The sequence below is a fragment of the Delphinus delphis genome, chromosome 17 (assembly GCF_949987515.2).
Source record: "Delphinus delphis chromosome 17, mDelDel1.2, whole genome shotgun sequence".
Lineage (NCBI taxonomy): Eukaryota > Metazoa > Chordata > Mammalia > Artiodactyla > Delphinidae > Delphinus > Delphinus delphis.
In genome coordinates this window covers 47,464,173-47,490,406 of record NC_082699.1, presented here as the reverse complement: position 1 = coordinate 47,490,406, position 26,234 = coordinate 47,464,173, and the positions used below count along the sequence as shown (strand labels likewise).

At 37.8% G+C, this 26,234-nt stretch overlaps 1 protein-coding gene and 1 pseudogene across 1 annotated transcript in view; one reads left to right on the top strand and one right to left on the bottom strand.

Moving 5' to 3' along the window:
- The window catches only part of RIMS2 (regulating synaptic membrane exocytosis 2), a 609,946-nt gene that overhangs the window by 482,565 nt on the left and 101,147 nt on the right, over nt 1–26,234 (bottom strand). The gene's annotated exons all lie outside the window — the stretch shown is intronic.
- LOC132413202 (PC4 and SFRS1-interacting protein pseudogene) lies at nt 17,159–19,004 on the top strand (annotated as a pseudogene).

Here is a 26,234-nt window from a genome sequence, read left to right as displayed (position 1 = left end):
CTTGTATAACCTCTTTTATCCATTATTTTCATAAATACCTTACCCACATTTGAATTGGGTGGTTTGTTGTTTTGTTGATTTGTGTGAGTTGTTTATACATTCTGGATGAGTCCAATGTCACATAAATTAGAACCTTTTTAGAGTAAAAAAGGAAGCATTCTCATGGCTCTACTGGGGATTTTTCCTTATAAAAAACTGAGAAAGCTACAATGCTGACATTATGATTATTTTATCATAAACATTAAATGTAATATGGCTAACAGTCTAGATTAAAAGGTACTTCAGAGCAGGGGCTAAAAATATCTCCTATCTCCTTTGTATCCTCTGAAGATCCTAGGCACTAAGTATACATTTAGTGTACACTAAGTATGCATATAAATAAAAGAGTCCCCTAAGGTAAACAATTCATTTATCTTCCAAAGTAAGGGCTTCCTGGTAACTAGCCAATTACTAAAGCTCAAGCAAGTGTACATACCAGGCCAAGTACTAGGAAGTCCCAGGAACCAGGCAGGACCAAAAAGCATATTTTTACAGGGTAATCAAAGACATCTTATAAAGAGAGAATGAAACTGCAGTGAATGCAAACATTAACAATGTTATCAAAGTACTATAGTTACATATCAGAGGAGTAAAGTGAAGAAATAAAAAGGAAAATGAATCTCTGGAAATAGGAACAAGTCAATCATAGTAAACTGGGCCAAGAGTTCAGGATAAGGCTATGAACAACATTACATTGAGAGATACCTGTTCTTATGTGATAAAGGGTTACTGAAAAATGTACAAGGAAAGACTAGTGTAAGGAATTATGGACTGAAGGTTCACTCCTGTAAGAAAAATAACAAAAGCATTCCACACCAGAATTATTGTGGTTTTTAGAAATACCTTTGGTCCAAATATCTTTATATTTAATAAACTGGGGAAGCTTAGGACAAATATAATCTCTAATTTTTCTGTGAATAGCATCCAATAAGTGCTGTCTCTTCAATAGTCTCAAACAGATTACAATAAAAGTGAGCAGTTGACCTCACAAAAGAATGAAGTCTACATATACTAGCCAGAGGAAAGACTTTAATAAGAAAAAAAAAAAAAGCTTACTGGAATCAATGGCCAATTGAGGAAAATCATGGGAAAGATGCAGAAACCTGAAACAAGTAAACACAATATTGACATACCAGTTGAAAATAATATAAGTATCTAAAAGAAATCTGTGTAGAGGTAAAAGACAAATTCTGTGTGAATCACATGTTATTCTAGTCACTTGCTTTAACAAGCTTTGTTTTACCTACACTGGATTTCAATATTTTTTAAAGAAGTATAAATAATATTTTGAAAAGTATCTTTTGTCATCATTTTATCTGCTTCATCTTCCTTTTTTCCATCTAAAACTTAAGGTTATCATAAATCAAATTTCTTGTAAAATACAGATAGTTTTAAAGCATTTTGAAACTGTGAAAACTGATTTGTTTTAAAATTTTCAGTAGTCTAAGATTTTCATAATTTAACCACTCAAATAATGTACTACTATCAAATGGCCTCACTTAAAAAAAAAAACACATTTAAGAAGTTTATAATCAAAACTGATAATACTGTTGGCCTCTGACAGTTGCAATTGATCATTCAATGTTTAATATGGAACTCTCTGTTGCTAAGCAGCATGGTAAATAAAATGTTCGTTTAGTGGACATATGTGGGTTTTTTTTATGTGTCCCAGATCACTTTTCTTAGGGAATGACCCTACCCCACACTATGGGGTTCTAATAAGGCTGTCAGTGGGGCCAGGTAGATAACTCAGCTCTGAGTAAATATGGGACCATTATTTCTTTACACAGAGAAACTGGGCTGAGAATGGGCATGTTACAAAAGCAAAGACAATGAGTTCTTCCCTGAGCTGATACGGGGCAGAGAGTATAGCATAGTGGTAAGCACATAGAGTCTGCCTGGATTTCATGGCTCTATCACTGACTAGCTGAATGATTACAATGGTCTATCTCTTAATTTCCTAATCTTTAAAATGTAGCTACTAATAACACTTTCCTCACAGAGCTAAGATGAAGATAAATACTGTAAAACACATAAAGAACTTAGCATAGTAACTGGCATATAAAAAGAATTAAATACATTTTATTATTAACTACTAATACCATTACTATTACTATTGTTATTGGTGTTATAAACACATGGTAAGATTGCCAAGTTTGGAAAATGTGGCCTAAATATGCCAGAAGTCTCTCACTGTCAGTTGCAGAGCAGATAGAAAAAAAATTTTTTGAAGCCAACAAATAAAAGGAAGCAGAACCAAGAGAATAGAGGAGAAGAGAGTCCTAAAGACATTCTTTGAAGCCCCAGATCCGATCACTTACAGGACTTGCAATATTTTTTTTTCCTTATGCTAACTTAAGTTTTTTGGGGTTTTTTTTTTTTGTTTTTTTTTTTGCGGTACACGGGCCTCTCGCTGTTGTGGCCTCTCCCGTTGCGGAGCACAGGCTCCAGACGCGCAGGCTCAGTGGCCATGGCTCACAGGCCCAGCCGCTCCGCGGCGTGTGGGATCTTCCCAGACTGGGGCACGAACCCGTGTCCCCTGCATCGGCAGGCTGACTCTCAACCACTGCGCCACCGGGGAAGCCCCTAACTTAAGTTTTTAATTCAAAGAAAAAAGTACTGACTATTACAACATCTTATGTCTAGAAGTCACAAATGAATGAAAATGTACACAAACACACATATCAAATAATTGGGTTTAATTATTTGTTGCTGCAATATATATATACACACACATACAAACACACACACAAAAGGAAAGCAGCTTTACTCCATATACACAGATGATAAAGAGCTGAATACAATCGAGTGGTAATGTCTTGTTACCATAGAATCTTGACCAAATCTTCTAATAACCTGTTTCCATTAATATCCTCTCACAGTATTTTCAAGAAACCGCAAGCAAATTGGTGTGCATATGGTGAGAAAAGGGGAATAATGCAGATAAGATTGTAAAGGTAAATTGATCAGGTTATCAGGGATGTCATATGTCATGTTAAGGAATTTAACTTTTATTCTGTCAAAAATAGGGATCCATGAAGTTTTTAAGAAGATAAGTGACATTCACTTACTCATTCAGTAAATACTTACTGAGCACCTACTATGTGCCAGGAGCTATATCAGAGCATAAATATACATGAGAGCTGCTTTAGTGGAATTTATAATAATGTGATCACATCTATGTTCTTTAAAGGTAACACTGAAAAGGATGGATAAAAAAATGGGTGAGAATAGATACAGACAGATTAAAAAAGAAAAAAAAGGAAAAATCAGAAGTAGACATGAGTCACTAGGATACTATGACAGTAGTCAAAAATGACTCCAAAATACCTATTTTGAGTAATTGGCTTCATAAAAACAGAAAAAGCAATAGGTTTTGTCAACAAATACAATGAACTTGATCTTAAAATTCTGAATCCAAGTTCTTCCTACCAGAACATAACTTCCATGAAAGTTCCAATCACTATTGAAACCCAGGATCTACAATAGCATCTGGCCTTTAGTAGGTACTCAATTAAATGTGTTATTTTTTGAAAAAAACTATATAAGATTTTCAGGTAGAAGCACTGATTTAACTATGAATTTATTGATAAATATTATGTGTCAGGTACTGTGCTAACAATAAATAAAACACAATTCCTTGCCCTTAAAACACTCAGTCTGGGGCTTCCCTGGTGGCGCAGTGGTTGAGAGTCCGCCTGCCGATGCTGGGGACAGGGATTCGTGCCCCAGTCCAGGAAGATCCCACATGCCGTGGAACGGCTAGGCCGCTGAGCCATGGCCGCTGAGCCTGCGCGTCTGGAACCTGTGCTCTGCAACGGGAGAGGCCACAACAGTGAGAGGACCGCATACCGCAAAAAAAAAAAAAAAAAAAAACTCAGTCTGCTGGAGTATTCTTAAACTTTTCCATCTTTAAACACATTTTCACTCCCGTCAAAATTTTTTCCTGGAAAAAAAATGTCCACGGAAGTAAAGCATCTGAAAATGAATGGAGTAGGAGAGACTTTTTCATAAAAACATTTGATATGCATGTGTATGCAGTAAACTCATTTAAAGAACAAAACTTGTCATTTTACCAGGGATAGATAAGCAATGACAGAAAGGAAATAAGACTGATAATTTTTTAAATCCTGAACTCTATTTTTTCAAAGCTGACCTTTTTTTCCGCAAAACTCCATTCTATAGGTATTATAAATAAGATGAGGGAATAAGTGCCATTGAAAGACAGAAAAATGAACCTTATTTTGTTGTTACAATTAGAATTCACAGAGTTTCAACATTAGCTATGATTAAGTAGTAAGTAAAGCATTCACAAATTTCAGTATTTCAAACTACTGTTAGTAAGAAATATTTGAGACAAACTTTCTCACTAACGGTGGCACACAGGTATGTTACAATAGCAGGACAGAAAGCCAATCTAATGGTTTACCTGAGAGGTCTAGAAATAAAGCTACAATAACAAAATATTATAGTGTATTGTATAACGAGCGGACATGTAGGGATTAATAGCAACATAAAGAAGAGTTATGGACTAATTCACTCCAGAAGGGACTATGAATACTTCCCAGAGATGACATTTGCAAAGAATATTAAGAACTGAGTAAATTAGAACTAATTGCAAGATACAAGACCAATATGCAAAAATCAATTGTATTTCTTTATACCAGCAATGAACATTCCAAAAATGGAAACTAGGAAAACAACGGCATTTAAAAATACCATCAAGAAGAGTAAAATATTTAGGTAAAAATTTACCAAAAGAAGTATTAGACTTAGAGACCTTCAAGATGGCAGAAGAGTAAGACGTGGAGATTACCTTCCTCCCCACACATACATCAAAAATACATCTACATGTGGAACAACTCCTACAGAACACCTACTGAATGCTGGCAGAAGACCTCAGACTTCCCAAAAGGCAAGAAACTCCCCATGTACCTGGGTAGGGCAAAAGAAAAAAGAATAAACAGAGACAAAAGAATAGGGACGGGACCTGCACTGGTGGGAGGGAGCTGTGAAGGAGGAAAAGTTTCCACATACTAGGAAGCCCCTTCACTGGCAGAGACAGGGGTGTGGGCAGGGAGAAGCTTCAGAATCACAAGAAGAGCGCAGCAACAGGGGTGCAGAGGTCAAAGCAGAGAGATTCTAGCACAGAGGATCAGGGTCGACCAGCACTCACTAGCCTGAGAGGATTGTCTGCTCACCTACCAGGGAGGGCGGGGCTGGGAGCTGAGGCTCCAGCTCCAGATGTCAGATCCCAGGGAGAGGACTGGGGCTGGGTGCATGAACACAGCCTGAAGGTGGCTAATGCACCACAGCTAGCAAGTAGAGAGTCCGGGAAAAAGGCTGGAACTGCCTAAATGGCAAGAGACCATTGTTTCATGGTGCGCAAGGAGAGAGGACTCAGAGCACCGCCTAAATGAGCTCCAGAGATGGGCACGAGCAGTGGCTATCAGCATCGACACCACACATGGACATGAAATGCTAAGGCTGCTGCTGCAGCCAACAAGAAGCCTGTGTACAAGCACAGGTCACTATCCACACCTCCCCTCCCGGGAGCCTGTGCAGCCCACCACTGCCAGGGTCCTGTGATCCAGGAACAACTTCCCCAGGAGAACACACGGCGCACCTCAGTCTATTGCAATGACACGCTGGCCTCTGCCACCACAGGCTTGCCCCGCATTCTGTAGCCCTCCCACCCCCAGGCCTGAGTGAGCCAGAGCCCCCTAATCAGCTGCTCCTTTAACCCCGTCCTGTCTGAGCAAACAACAGATGCCAGAGGGTAACCTACATGGAGAGGCGGCGCCAAATCCAAAGCTGAACCCCAAGAGCTGTGCGAACAAAGAAGAGAAAGGGAAATTTCCCCCAGCAGCCTCAGGAGCAGTGGATTAAACTTCCACAATCAACCTGATGTACCCTGGATGCAACCTGTATCAGATACAACCTGATGTATCTCTGGAATACCTGAAGAGACAACGAATCATCCCAAAATTGAGGTGGTGGACTTTGGGAGCAACTGTAGACTTGGGGTTTGCTTTCTGCATCTAATTTCTTTCTGGTTTTATGTTTATCTTACTTTAGTATTTAGAGTTTATCACTGGTAGATTTGTTTATTGATTTGGTTGCTCTCATTTTTTTTCTCTTTTTGTCAGTGTGTATATGTATGCTTCTTTGTGTGATTTTGTCTGTATAGCTTTGCTTTTACCATTTGTCCTAGGGTTCGGTCTGTCCATTTTTTCTTTTTTTTCTTTTTAGTATACTTCTTAGCGTTTGTTATCATTGGTAGACTTGGTTCTGGTTTGGACGCTCCCTTCTTTCTTGCTTGCTTTTTTTTCTTTTTTAAATTACTTTTTCATTTTTCTGTTGTTAATAATTTTTTTATTTTTAATTTTAAAAACTTTATTTTCTTTTTTCTTTCTTTCTTTCTTTTTTCTCCCTTTTCTTCTGAGCTGTATTCCTGACAGGGTCTTGGTGCTCCAGCTGGGTGTCAGGCCTGTGTCTCTGAGGTAGGAGAGCCAAGCTCAGGACATTGGTCCACCAGAGACCTCCCGGCTCCATGTAATATCAAACCGCGAAAGCTCTCCCAGAGATCTCCATCTCAACGCCAAGACCCAGCTGCACTCAACGACCAGCAAGCTACAGTGCTTGACACCCTATGCCAAACAACTAGCAAGAAAGGAACACAACTCCACCCATTAGCAGAGAGGCTGCCAAAAATCATAATAAGATCACAGACACCCCAAAACACACAACCAGACATGGTCCTGCTAACTTCCACAAAGACAATATCCAGCCTCACCCACCAAAACACAGGCACTAGTTCCCTCCACCACTAAGCCTACACAAAACATTGAACCAGGGCTTCCCTGGTGGCGCAGTGGTTGAGAGTCTGCCTGCCGGTGGAGAGGACACGGGTTCGTGACCCGGTCCGGGAGGATCCCACATGCCGCGGAGCCGCTGGGCCCGTGAGCCATGGCCGCTGAGCCTGCCCGTCCGGAGCCTGTGCTCCGCAACGGGAGAGGCCGCAACGGTGAGAGGCCCGTGTACCGCAAAAAAAAAAAAAAAAAAAACATTGAACCAACCTTAGCCACTGGGGGAAAACACCAAAAGCAACGGGAATTACAAACCTGCAGCCTGTGAAAAGGAGACCCCAAACACAGTAAGTTAAGCTAAATGAGAAGACAGGGAAATACACAGCACATGAAGGAGCAAGGTAAAAACCCACCAGACCAAACAAATGAAGAGGAAATAGTCAGTCTACCTGAAAAAGAATTCAGAGTAATGATAGTAAATATATGCCAAAATCTTGGAAATAGAATGGAGAAAATACAAGAAATGTTTAACAAGGACCTAGAAGAACTAAACAGCAAACAAACAATGATGAACAAAACAATAACTGAAATTAAAAAGTCTCTAGAAGGGATCAATACCAGAATAACTGAGGAAGAAGAACAGATAAGGGACCTGGAAGATAAAATAGTGGAAATAACTACTGAAGAGCAGAAAAAAGAAAAAAGAATGAAAAGAATAGAGGACGCTCTTAGAGACTTCTGGGAGAACATTAAAAGCACCAACATTTGAATTATAGGGATCCCAGAAGAAGAAAAGAAAAAGAAAGGGACTGAGAAAATATTTGAAGAGATTATAGTTGACAACTTCCCTAATATGGGAAAGGAAATAGTCAATCACGTCCAGGAAGTACAGAGAGTCCCATACAGGATAAATCCAAGGAGAAACATGCAAAGACACATATTAATCAAACTATCAAAAATTAAGTACAAAGAAAAAATATTAAAAACAGCAAGGAAAAAACAACAAATAACATACAAGGGAACTCCCATAAGGGTAACAGCTGATATTTCAGCAGAAACTCTGCGAGACAGAAGGAAGTGGCAGGACATATTTAAAGTGATGAAAGGGGGAAATCTATAACCAAGGTTACTCTACCCAACAAGGATCTCATTCAGATTCAACGGAGGAATTAAAACCTTTATACACAAGGGAAAGCTAAGAGAATTCAGCACCACCAAACCAGCTTTATAACAAATGCTAAAGTAACTTCTCTAGGCAGGAAACACAAGAGAAGGAAAAGACCTACAATAACAAACACGAAACAACTAAGAAAATGGTAATAGAAACATACATATCGATACTTACCTTAAATGTAAATGGATTAAATGCTCCAACCAAAAGACACGGACTGGATGAATAGATACAAAAACAAGACCCATACATATGCTGTCTACAAGAGATCTACTTCACACCTAGGGACATATACAGACTGAAAGTGAAGGGATGGAAAAAGATATTCCATGCAAATGGAAATCAAAAGAAAGCTGGAGTAGCAATTCTCATACCAGAAAAAATAGACTTTAAAATAAAGACTATGACAAGAGACAAAGAGGAACACTACATAATGATCAAGGAATCAATCCAGCAAGAAGATATAATAATTGTAGATGTTTATGCACCCATGATAGGAGCACCTCAATACTAAAGGCAAATGCTAACAGCCACAAATTGGGAAGTCGACAGTAACACAATCATAGTAGGAGACGTTAACACCCCACTTTCACCAATGGACAGATCATCCAAAATGAAAATAAACAAGGAAACACAAGCTTAAAATGATACATTAAACAAGATGGACTTGACATTTATAGAACATTCCATCCAAAAACAACAGAATACACATCATTCTCAAGTACTCATGAAACATTCTCCAGGATAGATCATATCTAGGGTCACAAATCAAGCCTTGGCAAATTTAAGAAAATTGAAATCATATCAAGTATCTTTTCTGACCACAACACTATGAAACTAGATATCAATTACAGGAAAAATTCTGTAAGAAATAAAAACACATGGAGGCTAAACTACACACTACTTAATAAGAGATGACTGAAGAAATCAAAGAAGACTGAAGAAATCAAAGAAGAAATCAAAAAATACCTAGAAACAAATGACAATGAAAACACAACGTCCCAAAACCTATGGGATGCAGCAAAAGCAATTCTAAGAGGGAAGTTAATAGCTATACAAGTCTACCTTAAGAAACAGGAAACATCTCAAATAAACGACCTAATCTTACACATAAAGGAATTAGAGAAAGAAGAACAAAAATAACCCAAAGTTAGCAGAAGGAAAGACACCATAAATATCAGATCAGAAATAAATGAAAAAGAAATGAAGGAAACAATAGCAAAGATCAATAAAACTAAAAGCTGGTTCTTTGAGAAGTTAAACAAAATTGATAAACCATTAGCCAGACTCAACAAGAAAAAAAGGAAGAAGACTCAAATCAATAGAATTAGTAATGAAAAAGCAGAAGTAACAACTGACACTGCAGAAATGCAAAGGATCATGAGATTACTAAAAGCAACTATATGCCAATAAAATGGACAACATGGAAGAAATGGACAAATTCTTAGAAAGGTATAACTTTCTAAGACTGAACCAGGAAGAAACAGAAAATATGAACAGACCAAACACAAGTAATGATATTGAAACTGGGATTAAAAATCTTCCAACAAACGGAAGTCCAGGACCAGCTGGCTTCACAGGTGAATTCTATCAAACATTTAGAGAAGAGCTAACACCCATCCTTCTCAAACTCTTCCAAAAATTTGCAGAGGAAGGAACACTCCTAAACTCATGCTATGAGGCCACCATGACCCTGATACCAAAACCAGACAAAGATACTACAAAAAAAAGAAAATTACAGACCAATAACACTGATGAATATAGATGCAAAAATCCTCAACAACATACTAGCAAACAGAATCCAACAGCACATTAAAAGGATCATACACTATGATCAAGTGGGGTTTATCCCAGGAATGCAAGGATTCTTCAATATTCACAAATCAAGCAACGTGATATACCATATTAACAAACTGAAGGAGAAAAACCATATGGTCATCTCAATAGATGCAGAGAAAGCTTTTGACAAAATTCAACACCCATTTATGATAAAAACCCTCCAGAAGGTAGGCATAGAAAGAACGTTCCTCAACATAATAAAAGCCATATATGACAAACCCACATCCAACATCATCCTCAATGGTGAAAAACTGAAACCATTTCCACTAAGATCAGGAACAAGACAAGGTTGCCCACTCTCACCACTCTTATTCAACATAGTTTTGGAAGTTTTAGCCACAGCAATCAGAGAAGAAAAAGAAATAAAAGGAATTCAAATTAGAAAAGAAGAAGTAAAGCTGTCACTGTTTTCAGATGACAGGATACTATATATAGAGAATCCTAAAGATGCTACCAGAAAACTACTAGAGCTAATCAATGAATTTGATAAAGTAGCAGGATACAAAATTAATGCACAGAAATCTCTGGCATTCCTATACACTAATGATGAAAAATCTGAAAATGGAATTAAGAAAACAGTCCAATTTACCATTGCAACAAAGGAATAGAATATCTAGGAATAAACCTACCTAAGGAGACAAAAGACCTGTATGCAGAAAATTATAAGACACTGATGAAAGAAATTAAAGATGATACAAATAGATGGAGAGATATACCATGTTCTTGGATTGGAAGAATCAACATCGTGAAAATGACTCTACTACCCAAAGCAATCTACAGATTCAAGGCAATTCCTATCAAACTACCACTGGCATTTTTCACAGAACTAGAACAAAAAATTTCACAATTTCTATGCAAACACAAAAGACCCCGAATAGCCAAAGCAATTGAGAAAGAAAAACGGAGCGGGAGGAATCAGACTCCCTAACTTCAGACTATACTACAACGCTACAGTAATCAAGACAGTATGGTGCTGGAACAAGAACATAAGTATAGATCACTGGAACAGGAGAGAAAGCCCAGAGATAAACCCATGCACATATGGTCACCTTATCTTCGACAAAGGAGACAAGAATATACAATGAAGAAAAGACAGCCTCCTCAATAAGTGGTGCTGGGAAAACTGGACAGCTACATGCAAAAGAGTGAAATTAGAACACTTCCTAACACCATACACAAAAATAATAAATCAAAATGGATTAAAGACCTAAATGTAAGGCCAGACACTATAAAACTCTTAGAGAAAAATATAGGCAGAACACTTTATGACATAAATCACAACAAGATCCTTTTTGACCCACCTCCTAGAGTAATGGAAATAAAAACAAAAATATACAAATGGGACCTAATGAAACTTAAAAGCTTTTGCACAGCAAAGGAAAGCATAAACAAGACAGAAAGACAACTCTCGGAATGGGAGAAAACATTTGCAAATGAAACAACTGACAAAGGATTAATCTCCAAAATATACAAGCAGCTCATGCAGCTCAATATCAAAAAAACAAACAACCCAACCCAAAAATGGGTGAAAGACCTAAATACACATTTCTCCGAAGAAGTTATACAGATTGCCAACAAACACATGAAAGGATGCTCAATATCACTAATCATTAGAGAAATGCAAATCAAAATGACAATGAGGTATCACCTCACACCAGTCACCACAGCCATCATCAAAAAATCTACAAACAATAAATGCCGGAGAGGGTGTGGAGAAAAGGGAACCTTCTTGCACTATTGGTGGGAATGTAAATGGATACAGCCACCATGGAAAACACTATGGAGGTTCCTTAAAAAATTAAAATTGAAATACCACATGATCCAGCAATTCCACTACTAGGCATATACCTTGAGAAAACGAAAATTCAAAAAGAGACATGTACCACAGTGTTTACTGCAGAGCTATTTACAATAGCCAGGACATGGAAGCAACCTAAGTGTCCATCGACAGATGAGTGGATAAAGAAGATGTGGCACATATATACAATGGAATATTACTCAGCCATAAACAGAAATGAAATTGAGTTATTTGTAGTGAGGTGGATGGATCTAAAGTCTGTCATACAGAGTGAAGTAAGTCAGAAAGAGAAAAACAATACTGTATTCTAACACATATATGGAGTCTAAATTTTAAAAAATGGTTCTGATGAACCTAGGGGTAGGACAGGAATAAAGACGAAGATGTAGAGAATAGACTTGAGGACACAGGGGAGGGGGGAAAGGGAAGCTGGAACTAAGTGAGAGAGTAGCACTGACATATATACACTACCAAATGTAAAATAGATAGCTAGTGGGAAGCAGCTGCATAGCACAGGGAGATCAGCTCAGTGCTCTGTGACCACCTATAGGGGTGGGATATGAGGGTGGGAGGGAGGTGCAAGAGGGAGCGGATAGGGGGATATATGTATACATATAGCTGATTTACTTTGCTATACAGTAGCAACTAACACAAGAATGTAAAGCAATTATACTCCAATAAAGATGTAAAATAATAATAATAATAATTGTTTGAAAAAATAAAAAATTCAAACTCAAAAAAAGAAAAAAGAAAACTGCTGCCTATAAGATGCTTACTTCAGACCTAAAGACACATACAGACTAAAAGTGAGGGGATGGAAAAAGTTATTCCATGCAAATGGAAATGAAAATAAAACCAGGGGAATATATATACATATACATATCAAAATAGACTCCAAAACAAAGAATGTAACAAAAGACAAAGAAAAACATTACAAAATCCAACAAGAAGATATAATTGTAATATAAACACAACCAACATAGGAACACCTAAAATCATAAAGCAAAGGGCCATAAGAGATTACTACAAACAACTATACACCAATGAATTGGACAACTTGGAATGAATGGATAAATTTCTAGAAACATACAATCACCCAAGACTGAATCAAGAAGAAATAGAAAACAGAGAGACCAATTACAAGTAATGAACTTGAATCAGTAATTTTAAAACTTCCAACAAACAAAAGCCCAGGACCAGACGGCTTCACGGGTGAATTCTACCAAACATTTGAAGGAGAGTTAACACCTATCCTTCTCAAACTATTCCAAAAAGTCAAAGAGGAAGGAACACTTCCAAAGCCATTCTACCAAGCCAGCATCACCCTGATATGAAAACCAGACAAAGACACCACAAGAAAACAAAACTACAGGCCAATATCACTGATAAACATAAATGCAAAAATCATTAACAACATACTAGCAAACTGAATTCAACAACACAATACGAGGATCATACATCATGATCAAGTGCAATTTATCCCAGGGATGCAATGATGGTTCAATGTCTGCAAAATCAATCAATGTGATACACCTAACACATTAACAAACTAAAGAATAAAAGAATAAAAATCACGATCATCTGAATAGCTGCAGAAATAACTTTTGACAAAATTCAGCACCCATTTATGATAAAACCTCTCAACAAAATGGACATAGAGGGAACATACCTCAACACACCATACTCAATGATAACAACCTGAAAGCATTTTACTCTAAGATTAGGAACAAGACAAGGATGCCCCCTCTCATCACTTTTATTTAACATAGTATTGGAAGTCTTAGTCACAGCAGTCAGAAGAGAAAAAGAAATAAAAGGAACCCAAATTAGAAAGGAAGGAATAAAATTGTCACTGTTTGCAGATGGCATGATACCATATATAGAAAATCCTAAAGACACCACCAAAAGACTATGAAAACTCAGCAATGAGTTCAGTAAAGTGGCAGAATACAAAATCAGTATACAGAAATCTGTGGCACTTCTATACATGAACAACAAACTATCAGAAAGAGAAATTAAGAAAGCAATCCAATTTACAATTGCATCAAAAAGAATAAAACACAGATTGGTTCAAGATGGTGGAGTAGGACGTGTGCTCACTCCCTCGTGTGAAAGCACCAGAATCACAACTAACTGCTGAACAATCATCAACAAGAAGACACTGGAAATCACCAAAATATATACCCCACATCAGAAGACAAAGGAGAACCTGCAATGAGACAGTAGGAGGGGCGCAATCACAATAAAATCAAATCCCATAACTGCTGGGTGGGCGACTCACAAACAGAACAATTATACCACAGAAGTCCACCCACTGGAGTGAAGGTTCTGAGCCCCAAATCAGGCTTCACAACCAGGGGGTGCAGCAATGGGAGAAGGAATCCCCAGAGAATTGGACTTTGAAGGCCAGCAGGATTTGTTTGCAGGACTTCGACAGGATTGGGGTAAAGAGAGACTCCACTCTTGGAGGGAACACACAAAGTAGTGTGCGCATCAGGACCCAGGGGAAGGAGCAGTGACCCCGGGGAGAGACTGAACCAGACCTACCTGCTAGTGTTGGACGGTCTCCTGCAGAGGAAAAGGGTTCCTCTGCTTCACCATGGGGACAAGGACACTGGCAGCAGAAGTTCTGGAAGTACTCCTTGGCGTGCACCCTCCCAGAATCCGTCATTAGCCCCACCAAAGAGCCCAGGTAGGCTGCAGTGTTGGGTCGCCTCAGATCAAACAACCAACAGGGAGGGAACACAGCCCCACCCATCAACAGTCAAGTGGATTAAAGTTTTACTGAGCTCTGCCCACCAGAGCAACAGCCAGCTCTGCCCACCAACAGTCCCTCCCATAAAGCCTCTTAGATAGCCTCACCCACCAGAGCGCAGACTGCAGAAGCAAGAAGAACTACAATCCTGCAGCCTGGGGGAAAAAAAAACACATTCACAGAAAGATAGACAAGATGAAAAGGCAGAGGGATATATACCAGATGAAGGAACAAGATAAAAACCCAGAAAAACAACTAAATGAAGTGGAGATAGGCAACCTTCCAGAAAAAGAATTCAGAATAATGATAGTGAAGATGATCCAGGACCTTGGAAAAAGAATGGAGGCAAAGATCAAGAAGATGCAAGAAATGTTTAACAAAGACCTAGAAGAATTAAAGAACAAACAAACAGAGATGAACAATAGAAAAACTGGAATAAAAACTACACTAGAGGGAATCAATAGCAGAATAACTGAGGCAGAACAGATAGGTGACCCGGAAGACAGAATGGTGGAATTCACTACTGCGGAACAGAATAAGAAAAAGAATGAAAAGAAATGAAGACAGCCTAAGAGACCTCTGGGACAACATTAAACGCAACAACATTCGCATTATAGGGGTCCCAGAAGGAGAAGAGAGAGAGAAAGGACCAGAGAAAATATTTGAAGAGGTAATAGTTGAAAACTTCCCTAACATGGGAAAGGAAATAGCCACCCAAGTCCAGGAAGCGCAGCAAGTCCCATACAGGATAAACCCAAGGAGAAACATGCCAAGACACATAATAATCAAACTGACAAAACATAAAGACAAAGAAAAATTATTGAAAGCAGCAAGGGAAAAATGACAAATAACATAGAAGGGAACTCCCATAAGGTTAACAGATGATTTCCCAGCAGAAACTCTACAAGCCAAAAGGGAGTGGCATGATATACTTAAAGTGATGAAAGGGAAGAACCTACAACTAAGATTACTCTACCCAGCAAAGATCTCATACAGATTCGATGGAGAAATCAAAAGCTTTACAGACAAGCAAAACTAAGAGAATTCAGTACCACCAAACCAGCTCTACAACAAATGCTAAAGGAACTTCTCTAAGTGGGAAACACAAGAGAAGAAAAGGACCTACAGAAACAAACCCAAAACAATTAAGAACAGGGTCATAGGGACATACATATCAATAATTACCTTAAACGTGAATGGACTAAAGGCTCCAACCAAAAGACACAGGCTTGCTGAATGGATACAAAACCAAGACCCATATATATGCTGTCTACAAGAGACCCACTTCAGACCTAGGGGCACATACAGACTTAAAGTGAGGGGATGGAAAAAGATATTCCATGCAAATGGAAATCAAAAGAAAGCTGGCGTAGCTATACTCATATCAGATATAATACACTTTAAAATAAAGAATGTTACAAGAGACAAGGAAGGACACTACATAATGATCAAGGGATCAATCCAAGAAGAAGATATAACAATTATCAATATATATGCACCCAACATAGGAGCAGTTCAATACATAAGGCAATTGCTAACAGCTGCAAAAGAGGAAATTGACAGTAACAAAATAATAGTGGGGAACTTTAACACCTCACTTACACCAACGGACAGATTATCCAAAATGAAAATAAATAAGGAAACAGAAGCTTTAAATGACACAATAGACCAGATAGATTTAATTGATATTTATAGGACATTCCATCCCAAAATAGCAGGTTACACTTTCTTCTCAAGTGTACACGGAACATTCTCCAGGATAGATCACATCTTGCATCACAAATCAAGCCTCAGTAAATTTAAGAAAATTGAAATCATATGAAGCACCTTTTCTGACCACAACACTATGAGATTAGAAATGAATTACAGGGGAAAAAACGTAAGAAACACAAACACATGGAGGCTAAACAATATGTTATTAAATAACCAAGAGATCACTGAAGAAATCAAAGAGGAAATCAAAAAATACCTAGAGACAAATGACAATGAAAACACGACGATCCAAAACCTATGGGATGCAGAAAAAGCAGTTCTAAGAGGGAAGTTTATAGCTATACAAGCCTCCCTCAAGAAACAAGAAAAATCTCAAGTAAACAATCTAAGCTTACACCTAAAGGAACTAGAGAAAGAAGAACAAACAAAACCCAAAGTTAGCAGAAGGAAAGAAATCATAAAGATCAGAGCAGAAATAAATGAAATAGAAACAAAGAAAACAATAGCAAATATCAATAAAACTAAAACTTGGTCCTTGAGAAGACAAAGATGATAAACCATTAGCCAGACTCATCAAGAAAAAGATGGAGAGGACTCAAATCAATAAAATTAGAAATGAAAAAGGTGAAGTTACAACAGACACCGCAGAAATAAAAAACATCCTAGGAGACTACCACAAGCAGCTCTATGCCAATAAAATGGACAACCTGGCAGAAATGGACCAATTCTTACAAAGGTATAACCTTCTAAGACTGAACCAGGAAGAAACAGAAAATATTAGCAGACCAATCACAAGGAATGAAATTGAAACTGAGACTAAAAATCTTCCAACAAACAAAAGTCCAGGACCAGATGGCTTCACAGGTGAATTCTATCAAACATTTAGAGAAGAGCTAACACCCATCCTTCTCAAACTCTTCCAAAAAATTACACAGGGAGGAACACTCCCAAACTCATTCTACGAGGCCACCATCACCCTGATACCAAAACCAGACAAAGATACTACAAAAAAAGAAAATTACAGGGGAGCCGCGCGGGAGCAGCTCAGCGACGGCGGCGGCAGCGGCGGCGCGGTTGCTATTCGGAGACGTTGAGACGCCTCTGCGGCAGCTGGTGGCGCAGGTGGCTTGCGTGGACGCGGGCAGAGGCGGCCGGCCCGCCACCGCAGCCTCAGCGCCCGCGGCCCCGGCAGGCGCGTCGGGACACCCCGAGGCATCCTCCCCCTCCCGCCGCCGCGGGAGCCTCGGCTGCCGTCCGCCTTCCCGCATCCCCTCGCAGTCCGCACCGTCACACCTCCTCCCTGTGCTCGGACCCCCGGCCTCGGCCCCGAAACATGACTCGCGATTTCAAACCTGGGGACCTCATCTTCGCCAAGATGAAAGGTTACCCTCATTGGCCAGCTCGAGTAGATGAAGTTCCTGATGGAGCTGTAAAACCACCCACAAACAAACTACCCATTTTCTTTTTTGGAACTCATGAGACTGCTTTTTTAGGCCCAAAGGACATATTTCCTTACTCAGAAAATAAGGAAAAGTACGGCAAACCAAATAAACGAAAAGGCTTTAATGAAGGTTTATGGGAGATAGATAACAATCCGAAAGTGAAATTTTCAAGTCAACAGGCATCAACTAAACAATCAAATGCGTCATCTGATGTTGAAGTTGAAGAAAAAGAAACTAGTGTTTCAAAGGAAGATACTGACCATGAAGAAAAAGCCAGCAACGAGGATGTGACTAAAGCAGTTGACATAACCACTCCAAAAGCTGCCAGAAGAGGGAGAAAGAGAAAGGCAGAAAAACAAGTAGAAACCGAGGAGGCAGGAGTAGTGACTACAGCAACAGCATCTGTTAATCTAAAAGTGAGTCCTAAAAGAGGACGACCTGCAGCTACAGAAGTCAAGATTCCAAAACCAAGAGGCAGACCCAAAATGGTAAAACAGCCCTGTCCTTCGGAGAGTGACATGGTAACTGAAGAAGACAAAAGTAAGAAAAAGGGGCAAGAGGAAAAACAACCTAAAAAGCAGCTTAAAAAGGATGAAGAGGGCCAGAAGGAAGAAGATAAGCCAAGAAAAGAGCCAGATAAAAAAGAGGGGAAAAAAGAAGTTGAATCAAAAAGGAAAAATTTAGCTAAAACAGGGCTTACATCAACCTCTGATTCTGAAGAGGAAGGGGATGATCAAGAAGGTGAAAAGAAGAGAAAAGGTGGAAGAAACTTTCAAACTGCTCATAGAAGGAATATGCTGAAAGGCCAACATGAGAAAGAAACAGCAGAAAGAAAACGCAAGCAAGAGGAACAAATGGAAACTGAGCACCAAACAACATGTAATCTACAGTAATAAAAAATATATCTCATTTTGGGCTCAAAGCATTAATCCAGTTACTGAAAAGAGAATACAAGTGGAGCAAACAAGAGATGAAGATCTTGAGACAGACTCATTGGACTGAATTTCCCCCTCCCCCCCCTTGATGGAAGAATGTTCCAGATTCTAAATTGAGGACTTCATTAATGGCATTATTACTGTGTTAATGATTGTTAAAAAACATTTCCTGTAAGATACACACTACATACTAAGGTCGGCCATCATTCCTGTTAAAAAAGTTTTTTACCAAGCTTAAAATGAAGCTTTGTGTTTGAAAGTTATAATAAGCTCAGATGAAGATGGTGGTTGTACATTATTTCATTTAGAAAATATAAAAATTCATTTTGTTTTGAAGCTAGGTGTTAAACTGGAGTAGCTACTATACCCCCAGAGAATGGGGCAGTTGTGCCCTTCCCCTTGACATTCCTTTGTTGTTCAGTTCTTTAGAAGATTAATCATTGTTTTTTAATCCTGAGAGATTAAACAGTAGACTTGTTAAGAAAACAAAAATGAAACTGTAACCAAAATTTTAAAATAAAGTTTTTTAAAAAAAAAAAAAAAAAAAGAAAATTACAGACCAATATCACTGATGAATATAGATGCAGAAATCCTCAACAAAATACTAGCAAACAGAATCCAACAGCACATTAAAAGGATCATACACTATGATCAAGTGGGATTTATCCCAGAGATGCAAGGATTCTTCAATATATGCAAATCAATCAATGTGATACACCATATTAACAAATTGAAGAAGAAAAAACATATCATCATCTCAACAGATGCAGAAAAAGCTTTTGACAAAATTCAACACCCATTTATCATAAAGACTCTCCTGAAAGTGGGCATAGAGGGAACCTACCTCAACATAATAAAGGCCATATACTAGAAACCCACAGCAAACATCATTCTCAATGGTGAAAAACTGAAACATTTCCTCGAAGATCAGGAACGAGACAAGGTTGTCCACTCTCACCACTATTATTCAAAATAGTTTTGGAGGTCCTAGCCACGGCAATCAGAGAAGAAAACTAAATAAAAGGAATACAAATTGGAAAATAAGAAGTAAAACTGTCACTGTTTGCACATGACATGATACTGAGAATCCTAAAAATGCCACCAGAAAACTACTAGAGCTAATCAATGAATTTGGTAAAGGTGCAGGATACAAAATTAATGCACAGAAATCTCTGGCATTCCTATACACTAATGATGAAAAATGTGAAAGAGAAATTATGGAAACACTCCCATTTACCACTGCAACAAAATGAATAAAATACCTAGGAATAAACCTACCTAGGGAGACAAAAGACCTGTATGCAGAAAATAATAAGACACTAATGAAAGGAATTAAAGATGATACCAACAGATGGAGAGATATACCATGCTCTTGGATTGGAAGACTCAATATTGTGAAAATGACTATACTACACAAGCAATCTACAGATTCAATGCAACCCCTATCAAAGTACCAACGGCATTTTTTACAGAACTAGAACAAATCATCTTAAAATTCGTATGGAGACACAAAAGACCCCAAGTAGCCAAAGCAGTCTTGAGGGAAAAAAACGAGCTGGAGGAATCAGACTCCCTGACTTCAGACTATACTACAAAGCTACAGTAATCAAGACAATATGGTACTGGCACATAAACAGAAACACAGATCAGTGGAACAAGATAGAAAGCCCAGAGATAAACCCACGCACCTATGGTCAACTAATCTATGACAAAGGAGGCAAAGATATACAATGGAGAAAAGACAGTCTCTTCAATAAGTGGTGCTGGGAAAACTGGACAGCTACATGTAAAAGAATGAAATTAGAACACTCCCTAACACCATACACAAAAATAAACTCAAAATGGGTTTCAGACCTAAATGTAAGAGCAGACACTATAAAACTCTCAGAGGAAAACATACGAAGAACACTCTTTGACAAAAATCACAGCAAGATCTTTTTTGATCCACCTCCTAGAGTAACGGAAATAAAAACAAAAATAAACAAATGGGACCTAATGAAAATTCAAAGCTTTTGCACAGCAAAGAAACCATAAACAAGACGAAAAGACAACCCTCAGAATGGGAGAAAATATTTGCAAATGAATCAACAGACAAAGGATTAATCTCCAAAATATATAAACAGCTCATGCAGCTCAATATTAAAGAAACAAACAACCAATCCAAAAATGGGCAGAAGACCTAAACAGACATTTCTCCAAAGAAGATATACAGATGGCCAGGAAGCACATGAAAAGTTGCTCAACATCACTAATTATTAGAGAAATGCAAATCAAAACTACAATAAGTAGTTAGAATGGGCATCATCAGAAAATCTAGAAACAATAAATGCTGGAGAGGGTGTGGAGAAAAGGGAACACTTTGCACTGCTGGTGGGAATGTAAATTGATACAGCCACTATGGAGAACAGTATGAAGGCTCCTTAAAAAACTAAAAATAGAATTACCATATGATCCAGCAATCCCACTACTGGGCATATACCCAGAGAAAACCATAATTCAAAAAGACACATGCACCCCAATGTTCACTGCAGCACTATTTACAATAGCCAGGTCATGGAAGCCATGTAAATGCCCATAGACAGATGAATGGATAAAGAAGTTGTGGTACATATATACAATAGAATATTACTCAGCCTTAAAAAGGAAAGAAGCTGAGTCATTTGTTGAGACGTGGATGGATCTAAAGACTGTCATACAGAGTGAAGTAAGTCAGAAAGAGAAAAATAAATATCGTATATTAATGCATGTATGTGGAACCTAGAAAAATGGTACAGATGAACCGGTTTGCAGGGCAGAAGTTGAGACACAGATGTAGAGAACAAACGTATGAACACCAAGGGGAGAAAACCACAGTGGGGTGGGGATGGTGGTGTGCTAAACTGGGCGATTGGGATTGACATGTATACACTGATGCATATAAAATTGATGACTAATAAGAACCTGCAGTATAAAAACACAAACAAACAGAAAGAACAACTAATACTAAAAGAAAAAAAACATTATGGTACTGGCACAAAAACAGACACATAGATCAATGGAGCAGAATAAAGATCCTAAAAATAAACCCACACTTGTATGGGCAACTAATCTATGACAAATGAGGCAAGAATATACAATGGGGAAAAAATAGTCTCTTCAATAAATGGTGTTGGAAAATCTGGGAAGCTAAATGCAAAAGAATGAAACTGGAGTATTTTCGTACTTTTTCACACAGTGTACAAAAATGAGCTTAATATAGATTATGGACTTAAATCTAAGACATGAAACCATAACACTCTTAGAAGAAAACACAGTATGCTCTTTGACATCAGTCTTAGCAATTTTTTTGGGATATGTCTTCTCAAGGAAGTTAAACAAAAGAAAAAATAAACAAATGGGTCTACATCAAGCTGAAAAGCTTTTGCAGAGCCAAGAAAACTACCAACAAAATATATACACTACCAAACGTAAAACAGATAGCTAGTGGGAAGCAGCCACATAGCACAGGGAGATCAGCTCGGTGCTTTGTGACCACCTAGAGGGGGGGGATAGGGAGGGTTGGAGGGAGGGAGACGCAAGAGGGAAGAGATATGGGAACATATGTATATGTATAACTGATTCACTTTGTTATAAAGCAGAAACTAACACACCATTGTAAAGCAATTATACTCCAATAAAGATGTTAAAAAAAAAAGAAAGAAAACTACCAACAAAATGAAAAGGTAGCCTAGTGAATGTGAGAAGATATTTGCAAACAATATACCAGATAAGGGGTTAATATCAAAAATATACAAAAAATTCATACAACTCAACATCAAAAAAACATACAACCTGATTTAAAAATGAGCAGAGGATGTGACTAGACATTTTCCCAAAGAAGACACACAGATGGCCAACAGGTACATGAAAAGATGCTCAACATCACTAATCATCAGGGAAATGCAAATCAAAACCACAATGAGATATCAACTCACACCTGTCAGAATTGCTGTTATCAAAAAGACAACAAGTAACTAGAGTTATTGAGGATGTGCAGAAAAGGGAACCCTAGTTAACTGTTGGTGGGAATGTAAATAGGTGCATCCACTACAGAAACAGTATGGAGATTCCTCAAAAAAAATTAAAAATAGAACTATCATATAAGCTAGCAATTCCACTTCTGGTTATTTTTCCCAAAAAAACAAAGAGAAAAACAATTTGGAAAGATATATGCACTCCTATGTTCATTAGAACATTATTTACAAGAGCCAAGGTATGGAAGCAATCTAAATGCTCATCAATAGATGAATGGATAAAGATGTGATATATGTATACAATGGAATATTACTCTGCCATAAAAAAGAATAAAATCTTGCCATTTGCAGCAACATGGATGAACCTAGAGAGTATTCTGCTAAGTGAAATAAGTCCAACAGAGAAAGACAAATACCATATGATTTCGCATATACATGGAAAATAAAAATTGAAACAATAGAACAAATATAACAAAACAGAAACAGACTCATAGCTAATGAGATCAAACCTGTGGTTGCCAGAGGGGAGGGAGAGTGGAAGGGATGAATGAAATAGGTGAGGGAGATTAAGAGGTACAAACTTCTAGTTACTAAATAAATAAGCCACATGGATGTAATGTACAGCATAGGCAATATAGTCAGTAATATTGTAATAATTTTGTATGGTGACAGATAGCAACTAGACTTATCATGGCAATCATTTTGTAATGTATAAAAATACTGAATCACCATGTTATACACCTGAAATTAATATATAATACTGTAAGTCAATTATACATCAATTTTTTAATGTTAATAATAAAAACTGATTAATGAATAAATAAAATTTAGTATATCCATTAACTGGACTATTCTCCTCTCATTTAAGAATAATGAAATAAAATAAATGTTATGACCTGGGTGAACCTTGAAAACATTATGCTAAATAAAAGAAGCCAGACACATTTTGTACAGCAAAGGAAACAATAAACAAAATGAGAAGACAACCTATGGACTGGGAGAAAGTATTTGCAAATGATGCAACCAACAAGAGCTTAATTTCCAAAATATACAAACAGCTCACACAACTCAATAACAACAAAAAGAAATCGAAAAACTGGGCAGAAGATCTAAATAGACATTTCTCTAGAGAAGACATACAGAGTGCCAACAGGCCCATGAAAAGATGCTCAACATTGTTAATTATTTGAGAAGTAGAAATCAAAACTACAATGAGGGGCTTTCCTGGTGGCGCAGTGGTTGAGAGTCCGCCTGCCGATGCAGGGGACACAGGTTCGTGCCCCGGTCCGGGAAGATCCCACATGCCGCGGAGCGGCTGGTCCCGTGAGCCATGGCTGCTGAGCCTGCGCGTCCGGAGCCTGTGCTCCGCAACGGGAGAGGCCACCACAGTGAGAGGCCTGCGTACCGCCAAAAAAAAAAAAAAAAAACTACAATGAGGTACCACTTTACACACACAGAATAGCCATCATTAAAAAGTCTATAAATAATAAATTCTGCAGAGGGTGTGGGGAAAAAGGAACCCTCCTAAACTATTGGTGGGAATGTAAGTTGGTGCAGCCACTGTGGAAAACAGTATGAAATTTCCTCAAAAAACTAAAAGTAGAGTTGCCACATGATCCTGCAATTCCACTGCTGGGCATATACCCAGAGAAAAACATAATTCAAAAAGATACATGCACCCCAATGTTCATTGCAACACTATTTACAATAGCCAAGACATGGAAACAACCTAAATGTCCATCGACAGATGAATGGATAAAGAAGATGTGGTATATGTATATATACATACAATGGAATACTAATCAGCCATAAAGAGGAATGTAATAATGCCATTTGCAGCAACTTGGATAGACCTAGAGATTATCATATGCAGTGAAGTAAATCAGAAAGAGAAAGACAAATACCATGATATTACTTGTATGTGGAATCTAAAATACGACACAAATGAATTTATCTATGAAACAGAAACAGACTCACAGACATAGAGAACAGACTTGTGATTGTCAAGGGGGGTTGGGGAAGGGATGGATTAGGAGTTTTGGATTAGCAGATACAAACTATTATACATAGAATGGATAAACAACAACGTCCTACAGTATACAGCACAGGGAACTATATTCAATATCCTATGGTAAACCATAATGGAAGAAATATGAAAAAGAATGTGTATATATATATATAACTGAATCAATTTGCTGTACAGCAGAAATTAACACAACACTGTAAATCAACTATACTTCAATAAAATAAATTTAAGAAAATAAGAAACCAGACACAAAAGACTTCACCTTACATGATTTAATTTATATGAAATATCCAGAAGAAGCAAATCCAAAAGCAGATTAGTGGTTGCCAAATTAGTGGCTGCCAAATTAGAGGCTGGGGGAGGGGGTGATGGGGAGTGACTTTAATAGGTACAGGGTTTCTTTTTTAGGTGATGAAAATGTTCTGGAACTAGGTAGTTGTGACAGTTACACAACATCGTGAATGTACTACATGTCACTGAATTGTACATTTTAAAATGATTAAAATGATAGATTTTGTTATGTGTATTTTATCCCAATCAGAAAAAAAAAAAGAAATGATGTACTGATACATGTTACAGCATGGATGACCCTTGAAAAAGTTATACTGAGTGAAAGAAACCAGTCACAAAGACAACATATTGTATGATCCTATTTATACAAAATGTCCAAAACAGGCAAATCCACACAGATAGAAAGTAGGTTATGGTTGCTTAGGATGGGGAAAGGGGTTAATGAGTGCTAATGGGTACAGGGATTTTTTTAGGGAGAGAAAAACGTTCTACAATTAGATCATGGTGATGGCTCAACACTGTGAATATACTAAAAAATATTAAATTGTACACTTTGAAAGAGTGATTTGTATACATGAATTATATTTCAATAAAGCTGGAGAAAGAGAGAGTGGCAGAGAGAGAGAACCAATTAAGAATTTAGCCAAGAAAATGAAGGGTTAGTATAAAATAGGAATAATTAAAACAACATATAGAATGAGGATATGGGAAAGAATATAGAACAAGATCACCACTGCTCTTGAACATTCCCTACATCCTGTTCCAGAGTAGCTACCACCTAAACTGTAAGACTAGGAGACCGGATACTGTTAGGAGGAATAGGAAAATATTCTGGGGGAAATAACCAACAAATGTTCACCACAAAATATAAATACAAGTAAATCAATATATACAAGCAAATATTCAGTAGAATGTATAAAAATGAGAGAGTTCATGTGTTATGGACTCCATTTTCCCAATGAAGTAGGAATTCAGGTCGCCAATTGAGAGTGAAGAATATGGGAAAGGAGGTGAAAATTCAAAGAGAATGATAAAGTTTGGGAGTATCCCTGAAAGAACTGGGAAAGAGAGCCCTCTTCTTGCTTTCTGGCACTCTAAGACTACAGCACTAGTCTTGACCTTTTTTCACCCTTAGTAAAATTCTATCTTTCAGTCTTCTCAATTTTCTATTTTTTAGATTTAAGTAATCATATTAATACAATTCTATAGGAGGCAAAAATATTGGGTTGGCCAAAAAGTTCGTTCGGGTTTTCCGTTAACATTGCCAACATTTGCTGAAAAACTAAATAATATCACAAAATCAGAACCAAGATTTCCTCTCTCTCCCTCCTTCACTTTAGCACCTCTACATCTTAACAAAAACCACTGGAACTAAAGAGAGCTGCTGGAAGGTAGCTTTGTGAAAATGTACCTGGGATATTCTG